This window comes from Aythya fuligula, chromosome 2 (assembly GCF_009819795.1).
Source record: "Aythya fuligula isolate bAytFul2 chromosome 2, bAytFul2.pri, whole genome shotgun sequence".
Classification (NCBI taxonomy): Eukaryota; Metazoa; Chordata; class Aves; order Anseriformes; family Anatidae; genus Aythya; species Aythya fuligula.
Genome location: NC_045560.1, coordinates 77152597 through 77173226, shown reverse-complemented (window position 1 = coordinate 77173226; position 20630 = coordinate 77152597).

The window sequence follows — 20630 nt, the reverse complement described above, 5'->3', positions numbered from 1 at the left end:
CTGAATGATTAGTAGTCTCAGCAGAGCTTGCAGTAACTCTGAGCCCATTCGTGACCACTATTTCCCACAGTAGGATGATTCTCCAGTGTTGGTGATGTAAATGCAAAATGTGATGGAGATGTAAGTGCCTTTGCAATACTGCAAGTCCCATTATTTTTAGGAGCCTGACAAACCACTGAACAACTCCTTCAGTGTCCAAAGGCCTTATGAAGTGTATCATGGATCTCCGCTTAGAGAGCTAATCAGTTAAAATCCGCTGTGCTTCTTACAGCATTATTATGAGCTCTTAAAACTGATTTGGTATGAAGCCATTGTTACAAAACCTTACTTCACAAAAGAACGTAAACAGAAAAGTGCAGTGTACCTCCAGAAGTCTTGTGAGCCACCTGAGGAATTTATTGGATCAAACACAATCCCTTTAAGTCCAAAGGGTTTAAGTCCAAAACCCTGTCTGGGTTTTGTATTGAAACCTGAATTCACCTCTTGTTTCCCATCTAATTTGTTTTTCAAAGATCAAGTTTAATTATGGTAACACAGATAATCTGGTTGAAAAATCTAAATTTCTTTGGACTCAAGTTATAAGAGTACTCTCTGCTAAGAATCCAGTATTTGTCTTCTGCCTTATGTAGTACTTTGGAAAGTATTCCAGAGAAGCTACAAAGTATATACTAAACTTTTTTCCTCTCTCACACTGTGCAGTGTTTAACATTTGCTATATCCTGATTGTAAACAGGAGATGTTATCTGACATGATGACCAAAGATGTTATCTGACAGAATTTCTAGTCTAAGGTCAAGACCTTTCCTATTCTGGGGACTATGGAGTTCTTGAATTCTCTCCTTAAATATGCAGATACGTACACAATATTTACAAGAGGATAAAGTGGTTTTTTTTGTTTGTTTGTTTGTTTTGTTCCCCACTCTATTTTTCAGATTTCAGGTGTGGGAACAGACTCTCCTCCCAGTGGGCTAACCACCAAGATTCCTGCCTCCAGTAGCTCAAGGCCAGTATCCCATCTCGGGCTACTAGGGGAACTGCCTGCCCAGACAGTCTTCTTCAGGTGGCAACCTGGTATTGTTTCTCTAACATTGGATGATCTGAGACCAATTACATATCAGTGGGAAACAAAGCCATACCTCACCCCCCCAAAAAAAAAAAAAAAAAAAAAGTCCAAGCACTTGGCCCCTTCCTTCATGCATGTAGAAAGCGCTTCACTTGACTTCTGTTTTGAGGGGCAGCTTGTCCAAGTTGGATCCACTTCTTTCTATTCTTGTAACAGAGCTGTTCTCTCTGACAAACACTCAACCCAGACCTGGAAGTCCATAGGGCAGAGTTAGGGCACATCCACATCATGGTGTTTTGCCCTGAGCTCTCTTGCAGAAGGCTAATAACTCGCAGTCGTTTTCAAATACATGAAGGACAAGAAAGTAATCGGAAGTAGTCAGCACAGATGTACAGAGGGGACATCATTTCTGACCAACCTGAGAGCATTCTATGACAAAATGACTTGGTCATGGTAACCAAGCAGAGAGCAGGTGAGGAATAGTTACATAGGCTAGTATGCACTAGCGACCAACTGCCTGGAAAGCAGACTTGCAGAGAAGGACCTGGGATTCTTGCCAGGCAAGTTGATCATGACCCAGAAAACCAGCAAAGGTCAAGGGATGTGATTCTTCTCCCCTGCTTACACTTAGTGAGACTACATCTGGAGTGCTGGGTTCAGTTCTTGGCTCCCATTATACTCTGCCTTTTAGCTGACTCACCATAAAGCCCAGGTGTGTTTGTGTTGTACCTCCTTTTCTTTTTTTCATTTGTTTCAGTTTGTTGTTGTTGTTGTTTTACTTAGGATGTCTTTTTTTGTCAGGTACTACTGTTTTGAAGTCTTTCCTCAACCTGTCAACATATTCTGTTCCTATTTGAATTTGAGTGCACAACTTTTTTTATTCTTAGTACAATCTGGCCACTATTTCCTCCCTGTGCTCCTATCTTTGAACTAGCATGCAACTGTTTTTCCAACAGTATGTTTCAACCAAGTTCGGTCTGTATTGGTGTTGATATGTGAATCAGCTTGAGTTCTACAATGATTGAAATAAACACAAATACAGAGCTCTTGAAAATACTAATTTGCGTGACCCAAATTATATAGTAAATGATAATATTTCACATATGACTGCAGATCCTGAAGTTGCATAAAAAAATGATTGTCTATCCTCTGTAGAAGGTAAGAGAAGACCTGCCAGCATTAAATTAGCAGTGTTCATCAGGCACAGCATCCTGGAGAATTGTCTCTTTCAGTTGTTCCTGTAGGGGCTGTGGCTGCTTTTCATAATTTTTGTCTTTTTGGTATGTTTCAAAATATATGCTTGTTTTGTGTTTTTTTGCTACACCTTTAAATCATTTTATTATCCAGCATTTAAATCTACTTTGTTTTATCCATCAGTAACTGATCATCCTGCCTATATCTAACAATTCCTTATACCTTTCTTTGCCATAGCTACCAATGTCAAGGTTCATCTTCACATTTCATGGTATTTTAATTGTTTCTTCTCCTCTTCTCACAGTTCAGACCAATCTTTACCAAGTAGTTTTGCACTGTAAATTAAATATACTCTGATACCATGTTTCATGAACAAAATTGGGTATATGTCTCAAGCATAGTTTCCAATACTAATACTGTTCTAGAACTGCTTTTAGTTAAAGAGTAAATTTTAACATTTTTTGAAAAAGTATTGTCATTTATATGTAAATTAACATTTCCCAAACTCTTAGGCATCTGTGCATATTTTATCATTGGGCTGCTTTGTTTTGCTTTATGCAATTCAGGATAGTGGATTGAAAGTTAAAATGCTGTGCTTAGAAATCGGCAGTGGAGGTGCATTCACAAATTTTGCACATGGGGTCAGAGGAGTCAGAAGAATTTTTTCTGCAACTCTTAAACATTCAGTTTTCAAAACACATTCCCCCAGACCTGATTCCCCATGAGAGCAAGAACCATGCAGCAGAAAGTGGATGACAAGTTTCAAAAGGAGCCACTAACTAAACAATTGACTTGTTAATTTATGCTTGAAATATTAAAGTATCAAATTAATGTACCAAAAATATAAGCTGTTAGGCTGGGTTCTGTTCACATAGAATTATACCATTTCTTTACTATTCTGCTAAATTATGTGTAGTTGCTAGTGTTAGCACTTTTTTTTTTTTTTTACTAGTACATACAGAAATTCAGTACAATTATATACCTATTATATGTATTACTTCAAACTAAACATTCATATACTTCTTAGGAAAACTGCTAGTTACAGAAATGAAGTTTGTTCAGGAAGAAGCAACCCACCTCTGAATTAAAGTCACAGTTTTTCTTAATTTTATCTATCCCCTTTAAAATGTCAGAAATATCAGCAGAAACTTGCATGTGACACAGAATCTCACAAAAGCCCAACAATTTTTAAGGGCAGAGTTCCTTATCTGTAAAAAATAAGCAAACAAAAAAAAACACCTGAAGGTGAGTATCCCCAAATAGACACAAACCTTCACGACAAAAGACTAAGCTAATGCTTCACCTCAGACAAGACCACTCATATGATCCAAAGCCCATTGAAAATGTCAACAAAAATGGCCCCATTCATTTCAACAACTGTTAGATCCAGCTTTCTTGAAAATTCTTCAATTCTTTATTTATGGCAGTAAAAGGGAGAAATTACCAGCTCAAGACAGAGTGAAATGATATATTAGCTTGCTTTGATAAAGAGAGCAAAAAGAAGAAGCCTGCTTCACTGCAGTTCTCTGGTTACCACAGTGCTGGACAATACACAGCGATATACAAAAGGTCACTTTTCTGCTTTTACAACACCAGATTATGATTTATGAATTATGATTTATCTAATTGTGAAACCGACTCTTGTGGTTACTTTTATGAAGAGTCCCAAAGCAACTGAAAAATGGTGTCCATCACTTTTGCGTGTGATAGCCTTCATATTCATCCCAATATTCCTTCTCTAAAGGAAGAAGGTGTCTCAGCTGATGACACACTTCCGAAAGGCAACACACCAGCAGCGAGCCCAGCCTTCTGCTGAGCCAAAGGCAAGTATAAATAAAGTTCAGAATGTCTACATGGGAGATATACCTCCACCAAAGAAAACCAAATGTATTTACTAAGTAACTGTAAGAAAAAAAAATAGTGAAAACCATTTCCTATATAACAGTTGTTTTACTACTAACACATCTATACCTGATACACATCTCGATCGCTAATACAATTCTTTATGAAGTGGTCTTTCTTTGTGGTCTGTGTACCACCAGTGACAGTGCATAAATTATTTACTCATTGGATCACACCCAATTTCTTTCACAAATGGATCTTATGCTTTGATACCTGTTGTTCATTATTACTGACTGCTGCTTTCTAGTCTTAGAGCTGGTAACAGGTGATTCATCAGCTCTGTCAGTAGAAGAGCTATAGTCATTACAACTTTGTCTCCTGCGCAAGGGACTGAGTTCCAATACAAGTCTAATGTGATGTGAAGATCCTCAGATTTTATTACGTGGTACTTGCTTCCTATCATTTTTGTGTGACTTCATGCATTTAAATAAACCATCTATATTTTGTGCCAGTAATGCACTGATGATTCTGTTCCTTTCTGATTTGCAAGTTGAGCCAAGATAATTTATGCAGGCTGAGTTACCACCTCACACTTTAGAAGTTTCCAAAAATATTCTGAAGTTTGCTCGCTTTTGATCTAGAGATCATACTCAGCTCTAAAAGACACCCTGCCTAGAATTTAAATTGTCAAGACTGTAAAATTCCAATCTGCAATTACATTAATATATGTTTTAGTGTAAGTTTACAGTATGTCAACATCCAAACTTTTTTATAACTGCAAACTTTGAATAATCAGACAGGAAAAAAAAAAAAAAAAAAAAGCAAACAGTGAATTGTTACTTATTTTTGTTCTTCAAAGTAAATTGAAACATGATAGGCACCACAGAAGTGTTTTAATTTTTCAAATAAAGGTACCAGGAGCTTGGGGAAAAAATGTATAGCTATATAGGCCTGTGAAGTTAACTACTGAATTAAATTGTAGAGTATGTTGATCTTAGTTTTCTTACAAAGATCAGAAAATGTCAGGAATATCACAAAGCTCTTTTTATTTATTTCTGTTAATACGATGTTAATAATTTAAAGAATTTCTGAATGACTGAGATAATAAAACTATGAAATGGAGTGTTAGGGTTTTTTGTTTTACTTTTTGTTTTGCTTTGCTTTTTAGCACTTAGTGAAAGGAAACAATATAAGTAGTTTTGTTTGAAACACGCTGCAATGGTCCTGGAGTATTAGTTAAAGGTCAGCAATACCCAGATGATATTATCTACAGTTATTAAAAACTTATTAAAACAAAGAAAACAGAAAATGTTCAATTTCTTCTCCACTTTAGTCAACAGGCATGAGAAAAGAGGATTTATTTTTTTTTTCTTCTGAAGTTTGGTTATATAACATTATGGTCAGTTTCCACTTGGTTGACATCTATTTATGTAGCTGAACAGATATTTATAAATAATTTCAGTAAGCACGTTAGATTATATATTTTTTTTTTTTGAGTAAATTGCATTCTTAGTGTTAAAAATAATGTCATTAGGAATAGAAAAGCAATAGGAAGACTTGAATTCAGAATAGTAAAGTAGTAAAAATACATTAGCTGACTTAAAAACTCATTACATTGAGGCTTAGATCACTGTTACTATATTGAAATCAAAAGAAAAAAGCATAGTGTGAAGAATAAATTTACTTAGGGTCTTGCTTGTTGGACTCGCTATTGAGAATAAATAAATAAACACATATATACACACGCATTCTAAGAGTAGTTTGATTAATGCAGATATCCCAGTTCTGGAACAGACATCATAGGTAAACAATCACCTCTTTCAGAATTGTGAGCTTCCAGCAATAATGCCTTGTTTCCACTAGGCAAGTCTGTCTCAGGAGTTAGATTCAAACAGACTAATTAAAGTCTCTCATTACTCTCTGTCCTGTAGAATTTCATATTTGCTAAACAGTAAAAGCTAAAATATAGTCTTCAAAAATGAAAATGTCATTGTACTTGTGACAAAATGATACAGGATCCAATGCATTCCTGTCTCATACGGATATTCCCCAAATAACAATTATGTCCAAATTAAGCTAGAAAATATACATCAGCAAGATTGTCTGTTCACATCTGTGCAGCCATTAGGCCTTTCTGCTTCCTCTCCCGATTGACAGGTATCTTCTGCATTTCAGAAATTACATAAATCTCAGTTAAACTGATCATTTCACAGAATCACAGAATTTCTAGGTTGGAAGAGACCTCAAGATCATCGAGTCCAACCTCTGACCTAACACTAACAGTCCTCCACTAAACCATATCCCTAAGCTCTACATCTAAACGTCTTTTAAAGACCTCCAGGGATGGTGACTCCACCACTTCCCTGGGCAGCCTGTTCCAATGTCTAACAACCCTTTCGGTAAAGAAGTTCTTCCTAACATCCAGCCTAAAACTCCCCTGGCTCAACTTTAGCCCATTCCCCCTCATCCTGTCACCGGGCATGTGGGAGAATAGACCAACCCTCACCTCTCTTAAGCCTCCTTTGAGGTATCTGTAGAGAGCAATAAGGTTGCCCCTGAGCCTCCTCTTCTCCAGCCTGAACAAGCCCAGCTCCCTCAGCCGCTCCTCGTAGGACTTGTTCTCCAAACCCCTCAACAGCTTCATCGCCCTTCTCTGGACTCGCTCAAGCACCTCGATGTCCTTCTTGTAGTGAGGGGCCCAAAACTGAACACAGTACTCGAGGTGCGGCCTCACCAGAGCCGAGTACAGGGGGACGATCACCTCCCTAGCCCTGCTGGCCACACTGTTTCTTATGCAAGCCAGGATGCCGTTAGCCTTCTTGGCCACCTGAGCACACTGCTGGCTCATATTCAGCCGACTATCAACCAATACTCCCAGGTCCTCCTCTGCCTGGCAGCTCTCCAACCATTCCTCTCCCAGCCTGTAGCTCTGCTTGGGGTTATTGCGCCCCAGCTGCAGGACCCGGCACTTGGCCTTGTTGAACTTCATGCAGTTGACCTCAGCCCATCGGTGCAGCCTATCCAGATCCTCCTGCACAGCCTTCCTACCCTCAAGCAGAGCGACACACGCACCTAGCTTGGTGTCATCTGCAAACTTACTGAGGGTGCACTCAATGACCTCGTCCAGATCATCGATGAAGATATTAAAGAAGACCGGCCCCAGCACTGAGCCCTGGGGAACGCCACTAGTGACTGGCCTCCAACTGGACTTGACTCCATTTACCATGACTCTTTGGGCCCGGCTATCCAGCCAGTTTAACCACTGATAAGAAACAGCACAGCCTTTATAATCTACTTGCTGAAGTTAGAGCATTCATTTCAGTGATCATGTGGCTCCCCATCACAGCAAGAACAGATCTTTCCCAGAAGTCATGAGGCAAAAATGGGAACCTCCCATTAAATACCCAGAACCAGTTTGCCATATTGAACTGCTCACTAACCAAGAATGTTAACTAAGCATTGCCCAGGCAATCAATTACCTATTTTTCATTCAGTTCCAAGGGCCTTAAGCATTAGTCTGAACTTCCCCAAAATTAAAAATAGAATTGTCTATGGCCTTATCCTCTTAACTTAAACCAGACTACTCACAACTTGACATGCTAAAGATTCCCGCAAAAAGGATATAATATGTTATTTCTTTAACAGTAGGAGATCAAAAGCTACGAAGTCTATTTCCTGATACCGTGGGATCTGAAAAATTTTTCTGGTAGTAACAACTACCATCCTCAGCGTTCATTGGTCCATCTCTTCTTGACACTGTGGTGACTGTTGTTCATATACCTTAGTTTTCCAGGCATACATATCACAGAATCATAGAATCACAGAACTGTAGGGGTTGGAAGGGACCTCGAGAGATCATTGGGTCCAACCCCCCTGCCAAAGCAGGTTCCTCAGAGCAGGCTGCCCAGGTAGGCATCCAGACAGGCCTTGAATATCTCCAGAAGAGGAGACTCCACAACCTCCCTAGACAGCCTGTTCCAATGCTCTGTCACCCTCACCGTGAAGAAGTTCTTTCGCATATCAGTGTGGAACTTCCTCTGCTCTAACTTGCAGCCATTGCCCCTTGTCCTATCCCCACCAACCACTAAGAAGAGGTTGGCTACATTCTTCTGTCCCCCACCCCTCAGATATTTATATGCACTGAGGAGATCCCCTCTCAGTCTTCTTTTCTCCAGGCTGAACAGACCCAGGTCTCTCAGCCTTTCCTCATAAAGAAGATGCTCCAGGCCCTGTACCATCTTTGTGGCTCTCCGCTGGATTCTTTCCATGTTTTTCTTGTACCAGGGAGCCCAGAACTGGATGCAATACTCCAGGTGAGGCCTGACCATATATCTTAGGTCTGAATTTTTTAGGAAATAAATATGTTCTTTCTAGCTGGCAAAAGTGGGCCATTCATGTTATGTGAGTATGAAAAGAACAGTGACTAAGTTGAGAATCTATGTGAATGGACTTTGAGAGAGATGGGAAAGTCAGCAGCTCTTGAGTGGTCATTAAATTGGAACATGCTCTAATAATGAAGGCACAAATGGAAATAATTTGAAGGAATCAAAAGGAGGCACCACAACCTGTTGCACCATGGAGGAACTCCCATGGGAGATCATTACCACTTTCACGGCCCCCAGACACATTTCGGTAGATGTGGGAGGAAACGATCTTGATAAAAACAGGATAAATCTTTAACACATCTGCCAAAGTACAGCAAAAGAAACGTCTGTAAGTTAGTATTTGTGCCAATATCTCAAATGGTCAAAACCAGAGAAAGATAAATGTTGACCTTTATACAAGTGCATTTACTGTCTTTCATCACCATTTTACAGAAAGCCTATATATTTCTGTATATTTGAAAAGGCTACTAATATCAACTGAGCTAATCCCACCAACAGAAAAAAAGATGGTGCTGCTATCCAAATGTTAGTCATGATGAATTACCTAATGCCTCTGGCTAGTGGGACAAATCATCATCGTATTTCATCTAGAGGCACTGGAAAAAAATAAATAAAAATAAAAATAAATAAAAAATAAAAATAAAAATAAAAATTTGGAATTAAGAGTCCTGAAATTTTCCTGAAGAAGTTCCTCTTTTGGTTTTGTTAGTTAGGAATAAATAAATAAATAAAAGAACAGACATGGAAAAAGCAGTGCTTCTGTTGCAGATTTGTAGCACCACTTGGAGTCTTGTCATCTCTATGTACAGAACTTTTCATTTGGGAGTCTAAGCCATGGCAACTCAGGAGAACTAAGAACATTCTGTACCACATTAAAGTAACAATAACAAAACAACCTAAAAGTTAAACCAGTCTTGGAAATAGATAAAAATTATTAATAAACATAACAGCTGCAAAAAAAAAAAAAAAATAATATATATATATTAGAGTAATTAAGTGAAAAACTGATAAAATTAAATATACATTTACCAGAAGTAAGAAAAACTATTTGAAAGCAGATTCCTCCATGAAATTGCTTTAGTTTTCACATTTTATTTCAACATATACATGGATTTCACTGTGTACCTGAAACACCAATATTGGTTTCAATGATTGCATAGACTTACTTCTGTATATTCTGGATCTGTAGCTGCAATGACTGTAATGCCAACAATACAACTGTCATTTGTGTGTTGCTTCTGAAAAGGCCCTTCACATTTATTAATATTTTCAATATTATTTGACTAAGGAGTAAAGTGAAGCCATAGAAATCACTACTGCATAGCAGCAATGAAAATCAGAGCCCAGCAAAATAGTACAACTTCTTTTCTAAATTAATAAAGAAAACATACAAAAAGCACTCAGAAAATTTTGTTCTTACCTGGATTTTATTCTTTAAGCCCTGACCTCCCCAAAAGTAAAAAGATAACAAGATCCTCTGTCTCCCACTCCAGTGATTCCTTGTGGTGAAAGTGACTGAGGAACATAAGAAAGCTTCGAAACCTTATTGCAGTCAGAGGAGTCTTTAACTGGTCTTAACTAACTTTGAACTGATGTAACTGAGCTGGTCAATGAGTCATCCCACACTCCTTATAGAAGAGATCCTGAGGGATCCTGAGGGATCTCTTCCCTCAGGAGCTGGAGTGCACATGAGGTAAAGCTGCCCATAAAGTAATCCTGCTCTGTGAACTGGCTACGGAAGATTTTCTGGAAAACTTTCAGCCTCAGCTTGGCATTTTATGCTTATTGAAACAAATTCTAGCCTATGACCACTGCTGAAACCTTTCCTGACATCTCATGGACATCTAGTCATTAGGCAAATGACCTTTTCTAAATGTTTTCAAGCCCTAATTTTTTCTACAATCACTGTGTCTGCAGCTCCATCAATTTATCACCCTAACCCTCTGAATAACATCATTTTCAGTATTTCTTATTCTCTCATTTTTTAACATTCAAGCTACAGTACACAACAGAAAGACCTCCTATCATAGACAAGAGTTAAGAAAACATGGAATACTGACTCAAGTCCGTATTTTTAGGAGTCTTTCCATTCTTGTTCTAAATGCTTATTTACTAACTAAAATGAACTTTTCTTTTCCCTGTAGAACATTTCTAAGTGTATGTACACATAATGATCACTGTGCCTGAATGACAGAGCTGAAAATTGCATTTAAAACAAAATGAATAATGCTACACAGCCTAAACCAAAGCATCAGTCATGACCTGCTCCAAACATATTTTTCTAAAGTTTTCTCAAAACTTACATGAAAAACAATAAGACTTCTTACCTGTTTTGAAATTAAAAAAAAATCTACAGCAATTGAAGCACTCCAATTCTGTCAGGTAAAAGTTAGATGTCTGCTTATTTTAAACCAGAGGTTGCCTTTGTTCTACTGCAGTTATTTTTTCTTCTTTTTTTTTTTTTTCTTTTCTATTTTTAGATACAACTATCTGCATTATGACGACTGCTTTTGAAGTTAATCATTACTGCATTCTGCAGAATGCTACATGTCAATTGCGTAACACAGGAAAGATAAAAAATTATGAGGCAAAGGATTCATAAACTTGCAGTGCTTACTACTTGGGGAATACTCAGAAGTTACTTAAGAAAGGAGACAATTAAATAAACAGGATTGAGGTTTGTAAAAATGTAAAGCCTTATTCTGCTTTTCAAAAGAACGGAATAGCTGAAGGGACTGCCCTTGATGTAGCACCTGCATTAAAAATAAGTTACTTCAGGAAGAAAATGTGTACATATGACACTCATCAAAGCAAAGAATTGTCTTGCAAAGTGAATACAGGAAACCTCATTTGAAAAGCCAACAACCGTTGCAAAGTTTTACATGAAAACTGATCGGTCTGCCAATATTATATGTTCTTGGTATCTGAAGTGCATAACAGCTGATGTTTTAGAGCATTATAAAGCTACACATCTGTACATTCTACAACGTGAGTTCTGAAAGGGCTGTAAAATAAGACAGGAAATATTTAGACGATTTCAATATCTATAAAATAGCAAGTGGTTTTACACAATGTTCTGCTACCAACTGATGTTTTAAAGGTAGTCTGTTAAATTTCAGCAAAAGCATATTTTAATGATCAATGTTTAATATACTAATGATATAACCTCAATTCTCTTCATGCAACTCATTACTTTGCCCTCATTTGAGTAAAAAGGAACTACAGTATGGAAAGGATCCATTTGCACATCCAACTGTGCCCCTTGTATTCGATTTTAAGTGTGTGACTTAGTTGAACTGAAATGCCCGAAGGCAGGCACCTGAAATACCATTCTGGACCTGAGATGAGAGACAAGGTTTAAGGATTGACCATGACTAGCAGAACATGCACCACAAAGACAAGTAGTAGCATAGTGCAAATTATTCATCAATAATTCATTTGCTCTGAAAAAAAAAGATGTATCATGCATGCATTGTGCTCACACTTCTTTATTCATTACAATTGATATAATACAGTTTGTGGTGTGTTAGTCATGTAAAAACTATTCAAGAACTGGAGAATCTTTCTTTGAACAGATAAATTTATGTCACTTAAATGGGAAACAATCACAGTGCTTGCACTTGCTGCTTAGCTAGTATTTCAGAACAAAACTATGCTCTGTTCCATATAGGATGTAGTATCTCCACACTTAATTCTAAAAATCATCTGTATTGTAAGGAAATAATCATGAAACTGAGGATATAAACACAATAATTTATGTAAAAGAAAGAACCTCACAGCAACTTGCTTCTTGCATGAATGTTTTTTTCTTGTGGTTTATAATCTAAAGTCTTTATTACACACTGTGCCTCAGCAGTGTTATATATATTACACATCTGGGCCTCAGCAGGTTTAGAGGTACAAGATAACTACAACTGGTATTTGACCTGAAAAAGCTCTACAGAAACCTAATTCCAAATGAACACAAACTCCCACATAAAAATCAAATACAAGTATACTTATTTAAACCTGCATTAAAACAATAATCGTTAAATTGCCTTGTCTGAGAGTTTTGTTGCTGATTATGAGGGCTTTTATTTTTCCCTACTGAATTCTCCTTTTATGAACATATGCATTTATCCCTTTTCAAGTATTTTGTAAGTGCATGACATCTATGTCATATTATAGTATAATATAATTTCAGAACTGTTTTCATGAATTAAAATTTTGACTGCACACACACACAAAATAATCTCCTTTGACAAAATTACTTGGTGCTTTAAAATTTGACAAGGGCTCCACTGAGACAGCTAATGAATAGTCCTACACTATTACAGAGGCAAATTCAATACAATGATTTTGTGTTTGGAAAAGTTGATTGGAAAGTACAAAATGAAAGAATGGTAAGAAACCAATAATAATCACAGAATCACAGAATCATCTAGGTTGGAAGAGACCTCCAAGATCACCTAGTCCAACCTCTGACCTAACACTAACCAGTCCTCCGCTAAATCACATCACTAAGTTCAACATCTAAACGTCTTTTAAAGACTTCCAGGGATGATGACTCCACCACTTCCCTGGGCAGCCTGTTCCAATGCCTCTAAACCCTTTTGGTAACGACGTTCTTCCTAACATCCAACCTAAACCTTCCCTGGCGCAACTTTAGCCCATTCCCCCTCATCCTGTCACCAGGCATGTGGGAGAATAGACCAACCCTCACCTCGCTACAGCCTCCTTTAAGGTACCTATAGAGAGCAATAAGGTCACCCCTGAGCCTCCTTTTGTCCAGGATGAACAAGCCCAGCTCCCTCAGCTGCTCCTCATAAGACTTGTTCTCCAGACCCCTCAACAGCTTTGTTGCCCCTCTCTGGACTCGCTCAAGCACCTTCATGTCCTTCTTGTAGTGAGGGGCCCAAAACTGAACACAGTACTCGAGGTGAGGCCTCACCAGAGCCGAGTACAGGGGGACAATCACTTCCCTAGACCTGCTGGCCACACTGTTTCTTATACAAGCCAGGATGCTGTTGGCCTTCTTGGCCACCTGAGCACACTGCTGGCTCATATTCAGCCAACTATCAACCAATACTCCCAGGTCTTTCTCTGCCAGGCAGCTTTCCAACCACTCATCTCCCAGCCTGTAGCTCTGCTTGGGGTTATTGCACCCCAGCTGCAGAACCTGGCACTTGGCCTTACTGAACTTCAAACAATTGTCCTCAGCCCATCGGTGCAGCCTATCCAGATCATCCTGCACAGCCTTCCTACCCTGGAGCAGATCGACACACACACCTAACTTGGTGTCATTTGTAAATTTGCTGAGATTGCACTCAATCCCCTCATCTAGATCATTGATAAAGATATTAAAGAGGACCGGCCCCAGTGCTGAGCCCTGGGGGACTCCACTAGTGACTGGCCTCCAACTGGATTTGACTCCGTTCACCACAACTCTTTGGGCCCGGCTGTCCAGCCAGTTTTTAACCCAACAAAGCATAGGCCAGTCCAAGCCAAGAGCAGCCATTTTTTGAGGAGAATGTTGTGGGGAATGGTGTCAAAAAACTTACTGAAATCAAGGCAGACCACATCCACATCCTTTCCCTCGTCCACCCAGCGTGTCACTTTGTCATAGAAGGAGATCAGGTTCGTCAAGCAGGACCTGCTTTTCATAAACCCATGCTGACTGGGCCTGATTGCCTGGTTGCCCTGCAAGTGTCGCGTGATGACTCTCAAGATAATCTGCTCCATGAGCTTCCGTGGCACTGAGGTAAAACGAACAGGCCTATAGTTCCCTGGGGTCTACGCTCCAGCCCTTCTTGTAGGTGGGCGTCATGTTTGCTACCCGCCAGTTGACTGGGGCCTCCCCTGATAGCCAGGACTGATGATAAATGATGGAAATTGGCTTGGCCAGCTCTCTCAGTACCCTCAGGTGGGTCCCATCCGGCCCCATCAACTTGCATACATCCAAGTGCTGTAGCAGGTCACCAACCATTTCCTCATGGATTATGAGGGCCACATTCTGCTCCTCATCCCCTTCCACCAGCTCAGGGTACTGGGTATCCTGAGAACAGCTGCTCTTGCCAATAAAGACTGAGGCAAAGAAGGCATTAAGCACCTCCGCCTTTTCCTCATCTTTTGTAACTAAGTTTCCCCCCGCATCCAGTAAAGGATGGAGATTCTCCTTAGTCCTCCTTTTTGTGTTGATGTATTTATAAAAATATTTTTTGTTATCTGTAATGGCAGTAGCCAGTTTGAGCTCCAGATGAGCTTTGGCCTTCCTAATTTTGTCCCTGCACAGCCTCGCAACAACCTTATAGTCCTCCCTAGTGGCCCGCCCTCTTTTTCAAAGATTATAAACCCTCTTTTTTCTCCTAAACTCAAGCCACAACTCTCTGTTTAGCCAGGCCAGTCTTCCTCTGCGCCGGCTTGTCTTTGGGCACAAAGGGGCAGACCACTCCTGCGCCATTAAGATTTCCTTCTTGAAGAGCGCCCAGCCTTCCTGGACTCCTCTGCCCTTCAGAACCACTTTCCAAGGGACTCTGCCAACCAGCGTCCTGAGCAACTCAAAGTCAGCCCTCCGGAAGTCCAATACAGTGGTTTTACTGGTCCCCTTCCTGGCTTCTCCAAGAATGGAGAACTCCACCATTTCTTGGTCACTCTGCCCAAGACAGCTTCTGACCACCACATCTCCCACCAGTCCTTCTCTGTTTGTGAACAGAAGTTCTAGCGGGGCACCTCCCCGAGTAGTCTCACTAACCAGCTGCGTCAGGAAGCTATCTTCCACACTCTCCAGAAACCTCCTAGACTGCTTTCTCTAGGCTGTGTTGTGCTTCCAGGATATGTCTGTGAAGCTGAAATCCCCCACAAGAACAAGCACTGACAATTTCACAACTTCTGCCAGCTGCCTGTAGAATTCCTCATCTGTCTCCTCATCCTGGTTTTGTGTTCTGTAACAGACCCCCACCAGGATGCTTGCCTTGTTGGCCTTCCCACCAATCCTAACCCATAGGGACTCAACCTTATCATTCCCAGACTCAGTCTAAAGTTCCACAACATCAAAACACTCTCTAATATAGAGAGCCACACCACCACCACTTCTGTGCTGCCTGTCCCTTCTGAAGAGCCAGTCATTGCAGTACTCCAGTCATGGGAGTGATCCCATCACATTTCAGTGATGGCAGCCAAGTCATAGCTAGCCTGCTTCACGATGGCTTCCAATTCCTCCTGTTTGTTGCCCATGCTGTGTGCATTAGTGTAGATGTACTTCAGCTGGGCCATTGCCTGCTTCCCTGGCCCTGCCATAGTTCTCCCTGGCATACCTCTAATGAGCCTTATTCCCTCCCCGTCCCCCTTCCTACGTAGTTTAAAGCCCTCTCAATGAGCCCTGCCAGCTCCTGCGCTAGTGTCTGTTTTCCCCTGTAGGGAAAACTGTGGGACCCATCTGCAGTTAGCAGACTGGGTGCCGAGTAAAGCACCCTGTGGTCAAAAAACCATTCTTATCAGATTATTCTTATACTTCTAAAAATTAAATCTGAGGTTTAAATACTAACCAATATACAATGTTTGTGTTATATAAACAGATTAAACTTCAGAAAATATTTATCACAGAAAAATTCACATTGCTAAAGCTTCAACAGTCAGTATACATATTCATAGCTACCCAGAACATGTCGTATCTTAAGTGAATAAGAAACTAATTGAGAAAATTAATTGAGAAAAATCATTGAACTCATTGTAAGATGGATATACAAGCCATTATTTCAGTGTCACTAAGAAAAAAAAAAAAAAAGTATTACCAAAAACTTATTTCATGTATTCACTTATACCTGTTACCACTTCTTCCTTATCTCACCTGCATTTCATCATTGCTACAACCATACTTCTATTGTTAAGATAACTTCAGCCAGCTTGGCTGTCCTCCTGAGATGACACAGATGGTTGTATCCTTATATGCTCAAATTTAGAATCTGTCTAACATGCTAGCACAACAGCCATCCAGAACATTTTCAATGAAGATTAAAAAAAAAAAAAAAACAAAAACAGACAAGGTAAAACATACAATGAAAGTAACATCATGAAAAATAGCCTTAAATTTATGAAGATCTTCACACCTTCCATCTCATTTGTGAGGCCCATAGTATTTGTGCATAATCTCCTCAAATATATTTCTGCTACCTTCTGCACAGTCAACTATTATCATTTATACTAAAAAGAATACTAAAAGAAGAGAGAGACATGGCTTCTTAAGAATGATTTACTTTTTTTTTTTTTTTTTTTCCAAACTTGACTGAAAGACAAGAAAGCTTCAAACACTAGATAAAGAGAAATATTCCAAATTCTGTATTCCGATATTACACTAACTATTGTCACAGGGAAATAATGTTAGAAAGACAAAGTCACTCTTAATTTTACTGCATTTATCATCAAATATTATACTCAGCATGCAAAGCTTAATTATTCCTTTTCAGTGCATGCGAAAAGTTAGGCAAAGACTAATTAAATGAATGGACCAAGTACATCAATTTTGAAGAAAAGTTCATGGAAAATGTGCAACTGTTTCAGAAATCTGGTTAAGATGCAAAACAACATCTCTTCCACATTGCTGCAAACCTGGAAAAAAAAAAAAAAAAAAAAAAAAAAAAAAAGTGTTTTGAAACAAAAACTCATGCTGTGTTTCCTGAACAGTTAATCAACCTCATATAAGCTTAAGAAAGCACTTCTGAAATCAGACTTACATATGTGAAATGAGGCCCTAATCCTGCAAATACCTCTATGCAAGCATTATTTATTCAGATACTGTACTGGGTCTGGCTGGAATGTTAACTCTCCCTGCAGCAGCCCATACAGTGCTGTACTCCGCACTTGTAGCTGGAACAGCAGTGTTATCACACCAATGTTGAGTTTACTGCTGAGCAGTGCTGGCACAGCATCGGGACTCTCTCTAACCCTCCTAGGGGGTGGGCAAAAAGTGAGGAGAGAAACATCACTAGGGCAGCTGACCTAAACCAATCAAAGGGATATTCCATACCATGTGATGTCACACTCAGCAATGAAAGGTGGAAACAGGAAGAAGAGGGGAGGGGTGGGCTCTCGTTGTGAAAACGTCGATCGTCCTCCCGAACACCGGCTACATGTGTTGAGGCCCTGCTTCAAGGATGTGGTCAATCATTGCTCGTTTGTGGGAAGTAGAGAGTAATTTCTTTCCTCTGCATTCCACATAGCCTTCATTTCTTTTATTTGTCTGTTTCCCTCCCTTTTTTTTTTATTTTCCCTTTTCCCCTCCCTTTTCCCCTTTCCCTTTTTTATTTCCCTTTAGTTAAATTGTTTAGTTCATAATAATCTTTCTTTTATTATTATTATTATTATTATTATTATTATTATTATTATTATTATTATTATTATTATTTCCCTTTAATTAAATTATCCTTATCTCAACCCGTGAGTTGTTCTTTGCTTTATTTCTCCCCCTCCTTATGTAAGGAGGGGGAATGAGAGAGCGATTGTGGTGTTTTGCTGCCCAGCATGGTAAAACCACCACAGATAGGCAGGCCTAATGAAACAATCTGGGCATATCTGTAAAGCTATCCATGTGCGTAACTGCTTATTTGATCAGATCCCCTGCAAGAGCAAGCAGGTATCTGCATGCCATTTGAAATTACCCTAGATAATGTTACTTCCAGAAGAGGTCAGTGAATTTCTAGTTGACTCAGTGGTGCTTTAGAAGCTGTCTGCAGCTTCTGATGACTGCAACCAATTCCCAATCAAAAAGGGCAAGAGGCTTTCATTCCCATGGCAAGGTAGCAGCTCTCTATCAGAGTACTGCATACAATACATTGCCAGTCATCACCAGAGAACTGCAAGGACAGTCATAAGCATTAGCAAGAGCAACAATATGATAGAGACCTGTTGCTTGAAAAGGATTATTTCAGCCAGATGGATTAATGAACACTGCAAGTGGCAATCAATAAAGCCAAACATCAGCTTCAGCAGAGTACAAGCACACACATTACTTTATAGATGACAGTATTGCAGCAGGAAGGGTCACTTCTTTAGCATAAAATGGAATCCATTACTATTTTCATGCTCCACTTCTTTGCTAGTTTTGCCAGTACATTAACAAAATGGGATGAAAAAGAACGAACAGAGGCAGGGCAGCATGCTTCCAAAACTCCTCCTTGTCTTCCCCAGGCACACTCCAGCCTCATTTTGTGTTTGTCTGCAATAGTGTACCTTCAAGCTAGTAGGAGAGCTATCTCGGACTGAATTTTAATTTGGAAACCTCAAATGTAGCAATGACAAAAATCCACACAGACACAGGAATTTTAAATGTGTTAACAGCTCTCAATGAACAACAGCAGGTTTGAGCGCTATATTCCCTTAGGCTCTTCAAATCCTAACCTGAAATCTCAACCACAGGTCAAATTTATTCTGAGCAAAGAATAAAGTGATATAATTGTTGTAGTTTGAAGAGAAGGGATTTTTTTTTTTCCATTTACAACAGTTTTAACCTTGAACATATGACTTCTAACTCAGCAAAACAAAGTTTTAGAATATGTCATGGGAGGTCATATCTTGCTTCTAGTGTTGCCTTAATAAAACACAAAGTGTGTTAAATACACACTGATAGAATTTATAATAATGCTAAGCAGTTCCTTGTATGGAATGGTGTTCCACCAAAAAAACACTATTTCAATGAAATCAAAACTTCCCATAAAAAGCATAATCTTCCACAAAGACTAGTAGATTCTATCCATTCTTTGTTTACAGGGGAATTAAGGATTATATAGGTGGTGGGGTGGCAATGTATGTGAAGCAGGGGCTGGACTGTGTGGAACTTCAGGTCAGCAATGGCAAAGTTGAGAGCCTCTGGGTAAGGATCAAGGGATGAACGAATAAAGGGGATGTCGTTGTGGGAGTCTATTACAGACCGCCTGGCCAGGACGATAGCGCCGATAAATTATTCTTTACAGAACTAAGAGAGGCCTCGAGATTAACTCCCCTTGTCCTTATGGGGGACTTCAACTTGCCAGACGTTAACAGGGAGTGCCACACGGCTGACACAAGCAAGTCCAGGAGGTTCATGAAGCACCTAGATGATAACTTCTTGGTGCAGGTGCTAATGGAGCCAACTAGGAAAGGAGCCCTCCTAGACCTGTTGCTAGAAAACAGAGAGAGTCTGGTGGGAGATGTGGTGATTGGTGGCCGCCTTGGTCATAGTGACCATGAAGTGGTTGAGTTCAAAATTTACGGTGACAGAAGGAAAAGTGCCACCAAAACCTCATCCCTAGATATGTGGAAAGCGGACTTCAGGCTGCTCAGGGAACTAGTCAGCAAGGTCCCCTGGGAACCTGCTCTTGAAGGCCTCGATGTCCACCAGTGCTGGTCATTCTTTAAGCGATGCCTCCTAGAAGCACAAGATCAGGCAATTCCTAAATATCGCAAGTCAGGCAGGCGGGGCAGGAGGCCGGTGTGGCTGACCAGGAACATTCTAATGGAGATTAGGCAGAAACAGAGAGTGTTTTGCTACTGGAAGGAGGGCCAGGTGTCATGGAAAGAATACAGGGATGCTGTTCGTGTTTGTAGGGAGAAAATTCGTGTGGCCAAAGCACACCTAGAGTTGAAGCTCTCTGTTAGAGAAAATAAAAAGGGTTTTTTTAGATATGTGAATGGAAAAAGGAGAACTAAAGAATACATAGGGCCGCTCCTTGATAGGGAAGGTCTCCTCACAGACAATGACATAGGCAAAGCAGAGACGCTTAACGCCTTCTTTGCCTCTGTCTTCAATGCCGATGATGGGCTTCGGGACCCAGGGTGCCCTGAGCTGGAGGACCTGGACGGTGGGGATGACAAACTCCCAACCGACCCTGAACGTGTGCGGGATTTGCTACTCCACCTGGATCCCTACAAGTCCATGGGTCCAGATGGGATTCATCCCCGGGTGCTGAAAGAGCTGGCGGACGTCATCGCGGAACCTCTCTCAATTATTTTTCAACGATCCTGGGAATTTGGAGAGGTCCCGGTAGACTGGAAGCTGGCAAATGTTGTACCGATTTTCAAGAAGGGTCAGAAAGAAGACCCTAGCAATTACAGGCCTGTCAGTCTCACGTCAGTGCCTGGTAAAATCATGGAGAAGATGGTTCTCGAACTTATTGAGGCTCACTTGGGGGACAAAGC